At 50.4% G+C, this 6,473-nt stretch overlaps 1 long non-coding RNA gene across 1 annotated transcript in view; it reads left to right on the top strand.

Annotated features, from left to right (window-relative positions):
* Positions 1-371: 371 nt before the first annotated feature.
* Positions 372-6,473, top strand: part of LOC123169677 (uncharacterized) — an 8,034-nt gene continuing 1,932 nt past the window's right edge. Inside the window, exons 1-2 of the long non-coding RNA XR_006484919.1 lie at positions 372-558; positions 829-911. This is a non-coding gene — a long non-coding RNA (uncharacterized lncRNA). The remainder of the gene's footprint in view (positions 559-828; positions 912-6,473) is intronic.

Genomic DNA, 6,473 nt, shown 5'->3' with positions numbered 1-6,473 from the left:
GTGGAGCCCCATCTGTCGCAGTTCATATAAGAACCGGGACTAAAGGTACCGGGCTTTAGTACCGACCCTTTAGTCTCGGTTTCCGAACCGGGACAAATGTGTCTTATAAACCGGGACAAATGGACATTTTTCTATTAGTGCTACATAAATGTGTTAAATGTTTCTTTTCTGTGGTATGTGATTTGCTATGTCAGCACATTTATTATGTTGCTAGATTTAATTAAGCTTGAGTGAAAATTGTTAAAAAAAACTTTTAACACATTTTCCGTGAGGCTTCGTTTGGCGCGAGTGGATTGGAGGGGTTTCTAGAGGTTTTTCCTCGCGTGGGCCAGAAACCCCGGAAAACCCCGTCAGCCCATTTGGTACAGGGGGTTTGCATGGGCCGATCCCCTTCGATCCTCCCGAACCCACGCGGTTCAGAACCCTTGTCGAAGGACTCAGGGAAGCGCTCGTCCCAGCGCACGCCGCCAGCCTCCTCCCCGCCGCCCAACTCCGCCCGACGCCCCGACGCCTCGACACCGGTGTTACTCCTCCAGCATACTGGCTTTCTCCCCGGTGGTAAGTCATCGCCGCCTCTCCCCTCCTCCCCCTCCTCTCCCCGTCTCCGTCCGCCTCGTCCTCGCCGGCGAGCTCGCCAAGAACGTCGTCTCCTACCCCTAGCTCCACATGGACCCTAACCCTACCCGGCGAGCTCGCCAAGAATGCTGTCCTCTTCTAGCCCCTCATCGACCCTAACCCTACCCGGCGAGATTGCCGTGATTTTCTGATGGTGATGGTCTGATGGATCTAGGAGGATTGAGAGTTTCTAAACTACCTTTTTCACTGTAGGTGATTGTCTGATGTTGATGGTGATTGAAGTGTGGTGCAGAGCTAATTAGTGATGGCGATGGTCTGATGTTGTGGTATCTGAGGTCTAAACAACATCGTTCTTGTTTGTAGCCGCTGTTTACTAATTCGTGAACAAATCTACTGCCTTCCTTTCTTTGTCATTTATATTTGTATGTACTGTATATACTCTGATTTGGGTGCTTGTTCCGATTTGTATTTGTATATACTGTACTCTGATTTAGATTTGTCCATGCACTAGCGACTGACATAGCAAAGTGAATAATCCGGCCGCACAGGTCAACGGGGAATTTAAGGAATCAGTGTTTGGCAATAAAGAAACAGCGACGATGTTTCTAACAAGTTTCCTTGTTTTTCTATATAATAGTACTAGAAATCATCTGTTCACAAGTGTCAGTTGGATATAGTACCCATCAGGAGACGTAATCCAGATTGTTAGCTTCCCTGACATGTTCATACATTGTAGCACCACATAACATCTTCATGCAATCAGAATCCTTTGTCTGATTATAAATACAGAGATCTTGTGGTATCTCACCAGCCGTTTAAGTAAATTGTTTGCTCATCAGACTTTGTTGTGAGTTTTTCTCTTCCACGAAAAATCTGTTCAGTCTGGAAGTTTCTGTATTCTGTATGTAGTTGGCTGCACCCGCACGATTGTGTTATGAATGTGTAATCTCGTGCTGCTTGTTGGTCTGAAGAAATATTCATGGGACTGCCCAGTGAATGTTCAACGTTACTTGCGTGTCAAATCAGATTCTTCTTGCTTTTGTGTTTATTACTATTTGATTTAATCTGAAAGTAGTTCTGTATCTCTTGATGTAGCTCCAACAAGGCCATGAAATAATTCATACTATTTCTTCATTGTACTTTTCCCTTTGCAAACAGTCTACAGTCTCTGAAGTTGAACAGAGCTTGCCTTTGTTCTCTTTTTAATTTTGTATTTTGTGATGGAGGCGCTACAGTTCCATATACATGATCTACAGTTGTTAGTTGTTACTAATCTTGCCATGCAGTTGTGCTCTTGATAGTGGTAATAATGTACAGTAAGAGTTTAGGCCGATGATCCATTTGTTAGGAATGGGCAACTACATTCACAGGAGGGCCAAGGGCCAGTACATATACATGTGTATGGTAAAGTGCAAGAGAGACTATACACATCTAACACCCCCCCTCAAACTCATGGTGGATCAACAACACTGAGTTTGGAGAGAAGAAAACTATGCTGCGCTTGAGTCTGTGCCTTCGTGAAGAAGTCCGCCAACTGTAACTCAGAGGGCACATAGTGAAGAGCGAGGGTCTGATCCTGCACAGCAGCACGCACAAAGTGGGCATCCACGCCGATGTGCTTGGTGAGCTCATGCTTCACCGGGTCACGCGCAATACTGATAGCACCAGTACTGTCTGACAATAAGGGAGTCGAGGTAGTAGCAGACACATTTAAGTCCTCAAGTAACCACCGTAACCAGATCACCTCAGCCGTCAGCATAGCCATGGCTCGCAACTCAGCCTCTGTACTCGAGCGAGAAACGGCAGTCTGTTTCTTTGTCTTCCAAGCAATAAGAGAGCCACCAAGAAAGACACAATAAGCAGACAGCGAGCGTCGATCAGAGGGATCACTAGCCCAGGTAGCATCAAAGTAGGCCCGGAGCTCAAGAGAGCTGGAGCGGGGAAAGAAAAGGCGCTGAGAGAGCGTGCCACGAAGGTATCATAGAACACGGAGGAGATGACTATAGTGGACAGAGGTGGGGGCTGAAACGAACTGACTCAGGATATGAACAGGATAGGAGATATCAGGACGCGTAACAGCAAGATAGACAAGACTGCCAACAAGGTGACGATAGCGAGTGGGGTTAGGGAGAGGGTCACCATCAGAAGCACGAAGTTGAACGTTGAGTTCCATAGGAGTCACAACTGTGCGCTCATCACCGAGAGCAGCGCGAGCAAGAAGATCCTGAATATATTTTTTTTTGGGAGATGTAGAAGTCATCAGAGGTCGAGGAGATCTCAATCCCAAGAAAATAGCGAAGTGGACCAAGATCAGTCATGAGGAACTGGTCGCGAAGGCGAGCCTTAACAAAGGCTATGTAGTCAGAGTCGTCACCAGTGATGATCATGTCATCAACATAGAGAAGGAGCAGAGTCCGACCACGAGGAGACGTGTGAACAAACAACGCGGGATCATGATCACTGGGCAAGAAGCCAGCGGCAGTCACCACAGAGGCGAAGCGCTCAAACCAGGCACGAGGGGCTTGTTTAAGACCATAGAGGGAGCGGCGAAGTCGACAGACCAAACCATCAGGAGCATAGTACCCCGGTGGTGGCTGCATATAAACCTCCTCACGCAACTCGCCATTAAGAAAAGCATTCTGAACATCAAGTTGAGAGATAGACCAATGACGAACAGAAGCAACAACAAGAAGAGTGCGAACAGTGGTCATGTGGGCCACATGAGCGAATGTCTCATCATAATCGCGTCCCTGCTCCTGCTGAAAACCACGGGCCACAAGGCGCGCTTTGTAGCGCTCAAGAGAACCATCAGAGCGAGTCTTAATCTTGTAGACCCACTTGCAGGTGATGGGACGGACACCGGAAGGGAGGGAAACCAGATCCCATGCGCCAGAGCGCTCAAGGGCAGCAAGCTCTTCGGCCATCGCAAGCTGCCATTCAGGCTGAGTCATGGCGGTCCGATAGGAAGTGGGCTCAGCAATAACAAAGAGACCGTACCGATCAGGAGAGTAGCGATCAGGCGGGGGCGAGGCCGAGCACGGAGGTTATGAACCGGGGGAGGAGTGAAAGGAGGTGCACCAGAGGTGGAAGGCGCATCAGGGGAAACATCCTCAGAACGAGGGCGACGAGTATAGTGAAGAGGAAATGGTGAGAGAGGGCGACGGACTGGAGATGATGGTGGAGAGTTGGAGGAGGTGGATGGGGAAGATGGTGTCGGTGGTGAAGGAGAAGGAAGCAGAGGTGCAGGCGGAGGAGGAAAAACATGAGGAGGCACATAGCAGGGTGTATCAGGGAGAAGAAGAAAAGAAAGATCGTCCACAGAGAAGCTCGAGGTAGAAGGACGTGGGTAGTAAGAGCGAGACTCGTCAAAGGTCACATCACGCGAGATGCGCAAACGACGACCAACAGAATCCCAGCAGCGATAGCCCTTGTGCTCATCACTGTAGCCAAGAAAAACACACTCAACCAACTGAGCAGTCAGTTTGGTGCGTTCTCGCGGGGCAAGAAGGACATAGCACACACATGCAAACATACGAAGAGCTGAGTAGTCAGGAGAGCGACCAGTGAGACACTCCATAGGAATACCACCCTGCAGAGCAGTCGATGGCTGTATGTTGATGAGATAGGTGGATGCAGAAACAGCCTCAGCCCAAAAATGGGGTTGGAGAGAAGCGGCAATCATCAGAGCATGAGCCGTCTCAAGTAGATGACGATGCTTACGTTCGGCAACGCCATTCTGAGCATGTGCACCAGGACATGAGAACTAGGCAAGAGTACCCTGTTCCGCAAGAAAACCACGCAACAGCTGGGAGATAAACTCACCAGCGGAGTCAGCATGAAAAGTACGAATGGGCGTGGAAAACTGGGTGTGAACCATGGCAGCAAAACGTTTGTATATAGAGAGAACCTCGCTACGAGATTTCATAAAGTAGAGCCAAGTGTAGCGAGAGAAATCATCAATAAACAAGATATAGTAGCGGTGACCACCTTTCGAATCAAAGGGAGCAGGACCCCATACATCAGAATGAACTAAGTCAAAAGGACGCTGAGATACCGACTCACTGGTAGGATAAGGTAACTGGGTCTGTTTGCCAAGTCTGCAGCCATTACAATGTAAAGAAACATCTCCGGATACAGACCCTAAGAGGCCCTGACGAACTAAAGAAGACAAGCGAGAGCCACATATGTGACCAAGGCGATGATGCCACTGCTGGAAGGACGCAGACGAAGAGGCAGCAAGAGCATGTGTGCTGGCTGAAGTGGTGGCAGCGGAAGGAACACAAAGCCAGTCAACCTCCCAAAGGCCCTCTGACTCACGGCGCCGGGGGCCAGCACCAACCAAAGCCTTGGTGCGACGATCCTGAATGGAGCAAGAGTCGGTATCAAGAATGACACGACAACCAGAATCAGTAAGTTGGGCAGCGGAAAAAAGATTCATGGTGAGGCGAGGAACATGTGAAACACTAGGAACAGAAAAAGATGGAGTGGAAAGAAGACCACGGCTAGCAACAGGAAGAGGTGTGCCATCAGCGGTAAGAACATTAACAGGCGAATCAAGAGGTCGGAGAGAAGACAGCATGGAAGAATCAGAAGACATATGAAAAGAGGCTCCAGAATCCAGAACCCACGAAGATGTACCTGACTGTAGATGCCTGCGGTGGTGGAGCAGTGGCTGCAGTCACAGCAGCAGCGGAACCGCTCGACAAAGAGCCTGAGGAAGCTAAGAGACGCTTGAGCCTCATAATGTCCTGGTCAGTGAGTGACGGGGTCGAGGAGGATCCAGGAGTCCCACTGGAAGAGGAGCGCCTCAGGTCTCGCTTCTTCTCACGACAATCAGACTCTGGGTGACCTGGCCGAGAGCAGTAGCCACAGAAGGTGTCACGGCGCGACCGGCCCCTCTCAGCATAAGAAGGACGACCCACCCCCTGAAGGAGTAGGCAAGGAGCGGTGGAGCGGTGAGGCGAGTAGGTGGCATAGGAGCTCGGGCGGCCAACACTAATGGAACCACAAGTAACCCAGCAGAGCGTAGGCGGGTCTCTTCAGCACGAAGCTCAGCAAGTACCTCCGAGATAGGAACATGACCACGAGCGAGCAGGTGAGCACGACGAGGCTCGAACTCAGAGCGAAGACGAGATAAGAACTCGTGAACCCGCTGAAACTCCAAATCGGACCGTGTAGTCTGACAGCAACGGCAAGTTCCACAAACGACGGTCCGAAGAGAGTCAAGCTGACGCCAGATGGTAGAGCACTGTGAATAGAACTCATCAACAGAGGAATCACCTTGCTGAAGTGCATGCTCCTGACGCACCACAGATAGGTAGAGAGCATCACCAGAGGGCTGATAGCGCTGACAGAGATAAGACCACATCGCTGCAACTGTGCCAAGTCCCATGAACTCCGAGGCGAACTGAGGAAGGACACTCGCAGTAAGAACAGCAGCAGCACGAGCATCATCATTGCACCACCGAGTGTAAGCAGATAGATCATCACGATAGGCAGAAAGGGCACCCGAATAGGCTGACATCTGCTGATCATAGGCATCAACTTCAGTATCATCAAGAGCCTTGGCGGCATCGCGATCAGCCTGAGAAGCATCAGCAGCAAGAACCGGCGGTGCTGGCGGGGTAGGAGCCATAGGAGCAACAGGGCAAGGCGGACAGGGGACCTCGCCAGAGAGAACACCCCACAGAAGGAGACCGCGCATGTGGATACGCATAAACCCCGCAAACTCGGCATAGTTGGTGCCATCGAAGATCACCGAGCACCGAGGAACGGCGACATACCCCGAAGAAGACATGAGGAGCTCTTTTTGTTTTTTTTGTTTTTTTTGGTCAACTGCTACAGGAGACCCCGATCGGGATCGGGCTCGCGCTGGCTCGATCCAGCCCCGATGGAGG

Source organism: Triticum aestivum, chromosome 7D (genome assembly GCF_018294505.1).
Source record: "Triticum aestivum cultivar Chinese Spring chromosome 7D, IWGSC CS RefSeq v2.1, whole genome shotgun sequence".
Taxonomy (NCBI): domain Eukaryota; kingdom Viridiplantae; phylum Streptophyta; class Magnoliopsida; order Poales; family Poaceae; genus Triticum; species Triticum aestivum.
The sequence above is the reverse complement of the archived record's forward strand: the minus strand, read 5'-3'. Positions and strand labels throughout refer to the sequence as shown.